Source organism: Gossypium arboreum, chromosome 13 (genome assembly GCF_025698485.1).
Source record: "Gossypium arboreum isolate Shixiya-1 chromosome 13, ASM2569848v2, whole genome shotgun sequence".
NCBI lineage: Eukaryota > Viridiplantae > Streptophyta > Magnoliopsida > Malvales > Malvaceae > Gossypium > Gossypium arboreum.
This window is the reverse complement of record NC_069082.1, coordinates 102,942,472-102,953,948: the sequence shown is the minus strand read 5'-3', so window position 1 is coordinate 102,953,948 and position 11,477 is coordinate 102,942,472. Positions and strand designations below refer to the sequence as shown.

The 11,477-nt window shown below is 36.7% G+C and overlaps 1 non-coding gene across 1 annotated transcript; it reads right to left on the bottom strand.

Annotated features, from left to right (window-relative positions):
- Positions 1–2,138: 2,138 nt before the first annotated feature.
- On the bottom strand, positions 2,139–2,244 carry LOC128287652 (small nucleolar RNA R71). The gene has a single exon (XR_008278351.1). It is a non-coding gene; the product is annotated as a small nucleolar RNA R71 (small nucleolar RNA).
- Between the last annotated feature and the right edge of the window lie 9,233 nt (positions 2,245–11,477).

Genomic DNA, 11,477 nt, shown 5'->3' with positions numbered 1-11,477 from the left:
ATGTATGATTACCTATGGATTATTTCGAGATATTTTTGATAGAGATTATAAGTTGAGAAAGATTTATTTTGATTATGAGTTGAGGATTCAAGCAAATGCTTAAGTGTGGGGGTATTTGACAAACCGTAATATATACATATTTTTACCCCATGCTTAACACATTTTATGGATGATTTTCCCTTAGAATTGGTGAATTCGATGCTCCTAATGCTTTAATTTCATATTTTATACTAAGGACAGCATAGGAGAGAGAAAGGAAAGAGAAACAGCCCAAAAACGGAGAAAATGGGCCAAAGTACGAAATCAACACGGCCTGGACTTCCTCACGCGGGCAGACCACATGGCTGTGTCAAGTTGGTAGATTCGAAGCACGATTCACACGGGCGTGTCCCTGCCCAGCCCAAGTTGAGTCCAATTTGAAAAAGGTTAATTTTGAGGGTTTTTAGGCATTCTAAATCCTATAAATATGCCTTAAAGAAAGAGAAAAAGGAGGGCACAGAGAGGAAGGAAGGAATTACTAGAATGAAGCCGATTGATCCATCTCAGAAGCCAGAGTCACCATCAAGACTGAAGATCTCCTTCAATTTCCCTTTAGGAGTTTTGGGTTTTCTTTATGTTTTGTATTTGTTATTCTTCTGAGATGTTTTCCTTTTGAGTTATGAACTAAATCCCTTAAATACCTAAGGGGAATGAAACCTAAGACGAATCTTGTTATTATTTTCTAAATTGTATGATAAATATTTAACTTGTTCTGAATTATGTGTTCTTAATTCTTGTTTTGATATCCCAGGATACTGATTCAAGATAAGCTCTTATTCAGAGGAGGAATAGACCCTGTCTAAGAGTACATTTGTCATAATTAAGCGGATTTGTTTGCGCGCCTAGACATAAGGTGACAAGATTTTGCCGGATTAGGGTGAAACCTAATAAGGGGATCCATAGATCGAGTTAATGCAACCCTAGGGTGTTAATTAGAGAAAAGTCTCATTTATTCAATCTAGGGATTAGACATTATTAGTCTTGAATAGGGATAATAACATAACTTAGGGATCTCTACGGAACAAGTTAAATGAATAAATAAATCGATTGAACCCGAATAACAAGTACAGTCTAGGTGGATTTTTCTTAGGTATTGTCTTAATTCAATCGTTTTCCAAAAGTAATCCCCCAATTCCATTCTCTGTGAATTCTTAGATTAGTTAATTAGTTAGTTAAAACAAAACCCCCTTATTCCTAGGCTAGATAATAAAAAGTCAGTCATTACTAGTACTTTAGTTCCTTTGGGTTCGACAATCCGATCTTGCTAAAACTATACTGCTATTCGATAGGTACACTTGCCTGCATCGCGATAATAGTTAGTTTCAAGAACGATTAATTATAAATATTTAAAAGTTACCTGTCATGAAAATCGCGATCAAGTTTTTGGCGCCGTTGCCGGGGAACTAAGATATTAGGAACGCTCAATTTTTATTACTTTAGCCATTTATTTTTCTTGCACTTTAATTTATTATTATTATTATTTATTAATTTACTTTTTCTTTCTCTTGGCAGGTTTTTATAGTTTATGACTAGAAGAAACCCGTCAGAACCACTACTTTTTGACGAAGAAATCGATCGCACAGTTCGCAAAAACCAAAGAGAAATAAGGCAAAGCTTAAGATACACAGAGACCGAGCAAGAGGACAATACTCAACCCCCAACCAAAGAGACGGCTAAAAACCAAGACAATCAGCTACCTCCTGTAATTGCGGTTAATCCAAATCCTGCTCCACGCACTATGTATGGTTATGCTAAACCTTCTTTAACAGGAACTGAATCGAGCATAATTAGACCTGCTGTAGCTGCAAATACTTTTTAACTAAAACCTAACACTATTCAAATGATACAACAATTTGTTCAATTTGATGGTTTGCAGGATGAGGATCCCAACGCTCACTTAGCAAACTTCTTGGAACTATGCTATACATTTAAAATTAATGGTGTTTCTGATGATGCCATTCGTCTTCGGTTATTCCCTTTTTCATTAAGAAACAAAGCTAAACAGTGGTTGAACTCATTACCATGAGGGTCAATCACTACTTGGGAACAAATGACCAAAAAATTTCTATTAAAATATTTCCCGCTGGCTAAAACGGCCAAATTACATAATGATATCTCTTCATTTGTGCAGATGGACTTAGAAACTCTTTATGATACATGAGAGAGATACAAGGACTTACTGAGAAGGTGCCCTCACCATGGGTTACTGCTTTGGCTTTTGGTTCAAATGTTCCATAATGGTCTGAATCGTTTGACTCGGCAAATGGTTGGCGTAGCTACTAGCGGAACCATCAATAATAAAACACTTGAAGATGCTTATGAGTTTATAGAGGAGATGTCACTGAATAACTATCAGTGGTAAGTCATGAGAACAAAATCAACGAAAACAGTCGGTGTTTATAACATCGATTCGGTCACCATGCTCTCTAATCAGGTAGAACTCTTGAATAAGAAAATTGATAGTTTTCTTAGTTCTTCACAGGTTCACCCAGTAATGCAGTGCGACGCAAGTGCAGGTGGATCAAGCAATTCAGAATACCAACCTTATGGCTACAACATGGATAACGAGTAGTTAAATTACATGGGTAATAATTCTTGATCTCAAAACAATCCATATAGTAACACTTACAATGCAAGTTAGAAGAACCACCCAAATTTCTTATGGAGAGGCCAAAGAAATCAGAGACCACCTCCAGGCTACCAACAACCACCCTACCAACAAGAAAAGAAGCCGAACCTTGAGGAGATGCTCTCAAAGTTTATATCAGTGTCAGAAACTCATTTCCAGAACATCGAGACAGCACTTAAAAATCAACAAGCGTCGAGCCAAGGGCTCGAAACTCAGATAGGCCAACTTTCCAAACTAATCTTTGAATGACCACAAGGTAGCTTGCCAAGTAATACTGAACCCAACCAAAGGGAACAACTCAACATGATTAATGTTCAAGATGAAGAACGATTCGTTGAGCCTGAGCCAGAACTAAGGCAAGAAACTATGGTAAGCAGAGGCCAAGGTGAGGTAGGTCATAATAAAAACAAATCAGTGAATGTCAAATATAAACCTCGTATGCCATACCCCAACGCGACAAGGAAAGACTGTTTAGATGAACAATTTGGTAAATTCCTTAAACTCTTAAAAAAATTACACATTAACTTACCGTTTATTGAAGCTCTATCACAGATGCCAAATGCAATGAAATTTTTAAAGGATCTTTTAGCAAATAAGCGGAAGTTAGACGAGGCGTCGTATGTGGAGCTAAACGCAGTTTGCTCAGCTATTCTGCAAAATAAGCTACAGAACAAATTAAAAGATCCAGAGAGTTTTATAATTCCTTGCTTAATTGGTAGTTTAGATGTTATTAATGCATTATTTGATTTAGGGGCTAGTATTAACGTCATGCCCTACAAAATGTTCAAACAATTAGGTCTTGGGAAACCCAAATAGACTAGGATGAGTATTCAATTAGCAGATAAAACTATAAGATTTCTTAGGTGTATTATTGAAGATGTGCTAGTTAAAATCGATAAGTTTATATTTCCCGTGGACTTCATTGTTCTAGACATAGAAGAGGATAGCAACACTCCTTTAATTCTAGGAAGGCCTTTTTTAGCAGCTGCTAAAATGATCATTGATGTTGGCACAGGTGAACTCACACTCCGTGTGGGAGACGAAACAATCACCCTTCAAGCTTGCAATTCTGACAACACATCGAAAATTAAAGGTGATTGTTTAACCCATTCTACTAAAACTGAAAATATGGTGCAACCTACTTTGCAGGAAATGAGTCTGAAAGAAGTACATGAGCCATTCTCAAGCAATGTTAGAGGACCTATTCATGAAGAACGAAGGCTATAAATCGAGGGGCTAGATGAATGGCGGATGCATAAACCAAGAACTCATGATAAACCAAAACTACGCCAGAACAAGCTAAACATCTTCCTACATCAACTTAAGGTTGGAGATAAAGTCTTATTAGATGCCGCAGATCCTCACATTGTCACTACCACACCGAATGAAGAAATCCCTCGTACGGTACTTGGCATTTTCCCATTCGGTATAGTCGAGGTAAGTCATCCCAAGTTCGGCACTTTTAAGGTAAATAACACCAGTTTTAAACCTTATTTTGAGGAGAATGATAGCAGGAATGAGGAGTATAAACTCCTCGAACCACCATGACCATTCAATAGAGAGGTAAGTCGAGTTTAGACTATAAATAAGTGCTTCTCGAGAGGCAACCCGAGCACTAACTGTATTAACTTTTTTAAAATTTAGTCTTCAACACCTACCTTACTAATAGAGCTATTGAATACAGGTTTTCCATAGAGACATGGCCAAGCACACGAGCATGCTTAAGGTCGTGTGAAAACAGGGCAATAATTTTTGCAAACACGAGCTACGATAAAACACCACGGCCATGCATCATGGCTGTGGTCGAGTCTACCAAAACAACACGGGCGTGCAACATGCCTGTGTGGAAGAACCGTGGGTGAACCTGTTAAAACAGCGCATGCCCGTGTCTAGCACTCGTGGACAACACTGTCAAAACAACACGGGCATGTGCAGAGCTACACGACCATGGGAGAAGCGAACCACATCACACACAATTGTGTAACATGATCATGTAGCCACACGACCTAGACACACGGGCGTGCCCGAGGGCTGTGTAATGACATCTCACTTTGCGATAAACACGAGCGGGACACGATCCACACGGGCGTGTGAACTGGCCGTGCCACTTGAAAAATTAGATTATCTATCTTCTTTTATTTTTTTCATTAATTTTTAAAGATTCTTTTGTTTTTAAACACGGTTCATCTTTATGATTACTACCAAATTATTCCCCCAATTCTCCTGTTGTTCTTAAGAATCATATATGTCCTCTAGCTTTATTTCCAACAACTCGCTCTCACTAATCTAAGAATTTCATCCATTTTTAACTCAGGAACTTTCACTTCTCTCCCTATCTTATTTTTATATTTTTATATCTATCTTTATACATTGAAGGCAATGTACATCTTAAGTGTGGGGGGGTATTTACTTCATTTCCCTACCAGAAAAATCCCTGAATGACTACCTTGTTCTCTTGAAAAGCTCTCATATCATATTTAGGATAAATTTTAATTGATTTATGATTTTGATTGATATATCTTGAATTAAAACATAGGCATTTATGCATTGATTGTTTAAACTTTAAGACGTTAGAGAATCAAGCATGATAAGTTGATTTTTAAGAATTTAAAATTTTAGGTTGTTTCCCCAAGTCTATGTATTAACTTGAATTGGAATTCACAAGTTTAAACATCAAAAAGCCATAATTTTTGTGAGATTTTTAAGACTTTTGAGCATCTATTAATTCTTTCATGCTCACTTTTATTATTGGTTTGAGTGCGTCAGTATTGAACTGTTATTCTAGAACTTGCCTGGTTATGCATGTCAAGACTACACTATTTGATTTGATATGTCAAGATGATAGAGGCACTTAGGATTAACCTACTCATGCCATGAAAAGCTTACGTCCATGATTGACCCTTAGTGAACCCCCTTAAGCCTAACAACCCATTTCTTGTATTACCCTTAACATTAACCCTTAACCCATTATTGCTAAAATCCCCTCAATTAAATTGATCCCTATTTTTTGTCGAGATCTGAATTGAAATAGTTGCTTAACTATGTTTTATTCTATTTTGTAATTTAACTAGTTCTCAAAAAAATGTATACATATTAGTAGTAGTTATATTTTGTTTTTGAGCTTAAGTATTTAATTCCATATTCTGAGAAGAAGCTCTGTTGTACACAAGTGATATTAAATCTTTTTCTAGTTAAGTGATTTTTCAATTCAATCTCGATTCTAACTTTTGCTTTCAGCCTGTGACCACACCCCCTAACCAAGCCTCATTACAACCCTCTAAAGACCTTTTGATTGATGTATCATCTCAATTTATAGTGGTGGAGATTTCATTTTCATGCAAGCCTATGGTAATAATTTTACATTATTGACTATTGAGTGCTTCAATTATTGTCCTTAAACACCTCGAGTGATTTGAGTGAATCTTTAGTGAGGATGTGAAACTCTGTGATATTCTGAATCAAAGGTAATTACTTAGATGAGGGGAGACACCTATGTTTGCATGATTAAATACTCAACTTGGAATGTTGGAAACTTTTATGTTCTTTTAGTTGAATTCTCAATGTATGATTACCTATGGATTATTTCGAGATATTTTTGATAGAGATTATAAGTTGAGAAAGATTTATTTTGATTATGAGTTGAGGATTCAAGCAAATGCTTAAGTGTGGGGGTATTTGACAAACCGTAATATATACATATTTTTACCCCATGCTTAACACATTTTATGGATGATTTTCCCTTAGAATTGGTGAATTCGATGCTCCTAATGCTTTAATTTCATGTTTTATACTTAGGACAGCATAGGAGAGCGAAAGGAAAGAGAAACGGCCCAAAAACGGAGAAAATGGGCCAAAGTATGAAATCAACACGGCCTGGACTTTCTCACACGGGCAGACCACATGGCCGTGTCAAGTTGGCAGATTCGAAGCACGGTTCACACGGGTGTGTCCCTGCCCAGCCCAAGTTGAGTCCAATTTGAAAATGGCTAATTTTGAGGGTTTTTAGGCATTCTAAATCCTATAAATATGCCTTAAAGAAAGAGAAAAAGGAGGGCACAGAGAGGAAGGAAGGAATTACTCGAATGAAGCCGATTGATCCATCTCAGAAGCCAGGGTCACCATCAAGACTGAAGATCTCCTTCAATTTCCCTTTAGGAGTTTTGGGTTTTCTTTATGTTTTGTATTTGTTATTCTTCTGAGATGTTTTCCTTTTGAGTTATGAACTAAATCCCTTAAATACCTAAGGGGAATGAAACCTAAGACGAATCTTGTTATTATTTTCTGAATTGTATGATAAATATTTAACTTGTTCTGAATTATGTGTTCTTAATTCTTGTTTTGATATCCCAGGATACTGATTCATGATAAGCTCTTATTCAGAGGAGGAATAGACCCTGTCTAAGAGTACATTTGTCATAATTAAGCGGATTTGTTTGAGCGCCTAGACATAAGGTGACAAGATTTTGCCGGATTAGGGTGAAACCTAATAAGGGGACCCATAGATCGAGTTAATGCAACCCTAGGGTGTTAATTAGAGAAAAGTCTCAATTATTCAATCTAGGGATTAGACATTATTAGTCTTGAATAGGGATAATAACATAACTTAGGGATCTCTACAGAACAAGTTAAATGAATAAATCGTCTGATTCGGAGCCAGAATAACAAGTACAGTCTAGGTGGATTTTTCCTTAGGTATTGTCTTAATTCAATCGTTTTCCAAAAGTAATCCCCCAATTCCATTCTCTGTGAATTCTTAGATTAGTTAATTAGTTAGTTAAAACAAAACCCCCTTATTCTTAGGCTAGATAATAGAAAGACAGTCATTACTAGTACTTTAGTTCCTTTGGGTTCGACAATCCGGTCTTGCTAAAACTATACTACTGTTCGATAGGTACACTTGCCTGCATCGCGATAATGGTTAGTTTCAAGAACGATTAATTATAAATATTTAAAACTTACCTGTCATGAAATCGCGATCAAAGGCATTGTGTTGGGCCATAGAATCTCTAATCAGGGTATTCAGGTAGATAAAGCTAAGGTGGAAATCATTGAGAAATTACCCCCACCAACAAATGTAAAAGGTATTCGTAGCTTTCTTGGACATGCAGGATTTTATCGAAGGTTTATTAGGGATTTTTCAAAAATTGCAAAACCATTATGTTCATTGTTGGAACATAATAAAAAATTCCTCTTTGACCAGGCATGTCTGGATGCCTTTATTCAATTAAAAATGTAGCTGGTCAATGCACCCATTGTCATTGCACTTGATTGGTCTCAACCTTTTGAAGTTATGTGTGATGCAAGTGATACCGCTGTCGGTGCAGTGCTAGGACACTGATAGGGAAAACTATTTCACGCCATCTATTATGCTAGAAAAACTCTTACAGAAGCTCAACTCAATTATACCAACACAGAGAAAGAAGTGTTGGCTATAGTCTTTGCCTTTGACAAGTTTAGCTCTTATCTTGTCGGTGCAAAAGTTACGGTATCACTAATCATTCATAGGATATTATTGTTGCAAGAATTTGACATCAAGATAAAAGACAAAAAGGGGTCAGAGAATCAAGTTGCCGATCATTTTTCTAGATTGGAAGTTGGCAACGAAGATAGGAAAATACTTCCAATTGTCAACACATTCCCAGATGAGATGTTATTCGATGTTGATGTAACTCCTTGGTATGCAGATTTGGTTAATTACTTAGTGTGTGGTAAGTTCCCATCAAGTATGAAGGGCCATAAAAAAGAAAGATTTCTTCGTGACGTAGTGAAGTATCATTGGAACAAGCCATATTTATTCAAGGTATGCAATGACAACATCATTAAGCATTGTGTTCTAGAAGAAGAGATGCTTTCAATCCTGAAGCACTGTCATAATGCTCTTTGTGGAGGCCATTTCGGTGGTACAAGAACTACTACTAAAGTTCTACAATCAGGATTCTATTGGCAATCATTGTTCAAATATGCTCATAATTTTGTGAATCAATGCAATAAATGTCAGCATACCGGTTCTATTTCTTGACGTAATGAAATGTTGCAACAGCCAATTATGGAAGTTGAATTGTTCGATATTTAGGGAATGGATTTTATGGGACCATTTTCAAGTTCATTTGGAAATCTTTATATATTAGTCACTATTGACTACGTCTCGAAGTGGGTGGTAGTTATTGCTATCCCGAAGGATGATGCAAGGACAATGCTCAATTTTTTTCACAAGTATATACTCACCCGTTTTGGCACACCAAAGGCCTTGATTGTTGATCAGGGTACACATTTCCATTGCAACGAAATGGCAGCCGCATTAAAGAGATATGGAGTCAATCACAGAATGGCCACTACTTATCATCCAAAAACCAATGGACAAGCTAAAGTCTTAAATAGAAAAATTAAGAATATTCTTGAGAAGGTCGTCAACCCTTCGAGAAAAGATTGGTCTTCCCAATCGGATGACGTTTTATATGCTTTACGGACAACATACAAGACTCCATTGGGGGATGTCGTCATATTAATTGGTTTTTGGGAAAGCATGTCACTTGCCAGTTGAATTGCAACACAAAGCTATATGGGTAATTAAGCAAGTAAACATGGACTATGAAGTTGCTGGAAAGAAAAGGCTGTTGGACATCACCAAGCTAAAGGAGATTCGAAGAAATGCTTATGAAAATGTTGCGATTTATAAGGAAAAGACCAAACGATGGCATGACAAGATTATTTTTCAACGACAATTTCCCGCATGCCAACAGGTTTTATTATTCAATTCTCAACTTAAATTGCACCCAAGTAAATTGCGATCTCGTTGGTCTGGATCGTTTGAAGTTGACGACGTATTTCCCTATGGTGCAGTCAAATTCGAGTTTTACGTGATGGACACCAGTTCAAAGTCAATGGACAGAGATTGAAACACAATTTTGGAAATAAAAATCAAGAGCAAGCAAAGACAATTAATTTGGTCCAAACATTTTAAAATTTTAATTTATTATTCTGAGATTTCATCTTATTTTATTCTTGTTTTGTAAAGCTTGTTTTCTTTTTCTTTTTCTTGCAGAATAAAAATGTCGACACAACAAGATTTGGTTGTCAACGCAATTTGTACCACTGTGTTACCATTAATTAGAATTAAGGGAAATTCAATCTGCAACATTGGATCAAAACCCACCAACTTGTTTGATCTGTTTGAGCTGGCACAATTTATTGGACACCACTCTTCCTGCTAGCTTTGTATCTCTCTACAAAACATCACGACTCTACATAATTGTTTTTCACTCCATATAAAGTCTACACCACTGTGCCGTAGCTACGCTAGTCTTAGAATCGACTAAACCGTAGCTTTGATACCAACCAATTGTAACACCCTTAACCTGTATCCATCGCCGGACTAGGGTTAAGAGGCATCACCAGGCATATTGAAACATTTCGCAGTCATTTCACAGTCAAAAGTCATACATCATCATATCATAGTCAAATATCAACATAAAGTCCCTTTCTTAGGTCAAAGAGGCCTTAATTAGAAAAAGGTTGGGACTAAACCGAACACATAAAAATTTTTCGAAACTAAACAATTTTTCTAAGTTACAGAGGTCACACGCCCGTGTTAACAGGCCGTGTGCCTCACACGGCATTAGACACTCCCGTGTGCCTAGGTCGTGGCGAAATAAAGCATACATACTGATTTGTCCACACGGCCACAAAACACGCCCGTGTGTCAGGCCGTGTGAAAATTAGGGAGGCTACTGACTTGGGTCACACGACCAGTCACACGCCCTTGTGTCTAGCCCATGCTTGAAACTGACTTGGCCACACGCCTGTGTGTGCGACCGTGTGATCTATTCAGGCTCATTTCAAAATGGTCCTCGAGCAACACGACAGAGACACTCACCCGTGTCCCTGCCCGTGTGCGCAAAAATAGGCCATTTACAATGCCAAAATGCCATCCACTTTGGGTCCTCCCTTCAAGCACCAAATAAGCATCAAATGCACCATAATTTCAACCAATTTCAATCCCAAAACATTCATCATTCATGGAATATTATTAACAACCTATTTCATGCTTATAATCCATACCAAAACATGCCAAAACATAAGCCAAAGTCATACCAAAACATATGTTTCATAACCTCAATTTACTACATTTAATCTCATGCCATAATCTTATCAATTCCTCAAATAAGTACATACCAAAATCTTACCAAATTTACCAATTCTATTAGAGTATCCATAAACACATCATATTAACAATATTGCATCACATAATTTATACTCATAAGTCATTCATAATCACAACCAAAACCAAGCCATATCACATGGCTAAATATTCATAACTCAAAAACATATTTCAATTTATCTAGACTATACATGCCATACTTAAATATTTACACTTTCAAAAGGTACCAAAGATAAGTTCGATAGTATGTTGATGATCCTTGACGATCTCCAAGCTCTTGGTAGCTTCGATATCTATAAAATAGATGAAAAACACACAAAGTAAGCTTTCAAAAGCTTAGTAAGCCATATCTAAATAACTTATCACATAACACATATCTAGAACCAATTCATTTATGTAACTTATGGAAAAATATATTCACATATCCATAAGTCTCATATAACTCATTTAATCATAATTCCCTTACATATGTCATATGTACACAATTGTACAAATACTTACCTTTCATTCTCAATCATGTTATACATTTCAAACATACCTGAATCGGATATACATTCACATAGTTATTCATTTCTCGAAGTGCCCATTGAATCGGTCGGAATCATTAAGGATACTCGGATAGCTTGGAAAGCTCGTACAATGCCAACGTCC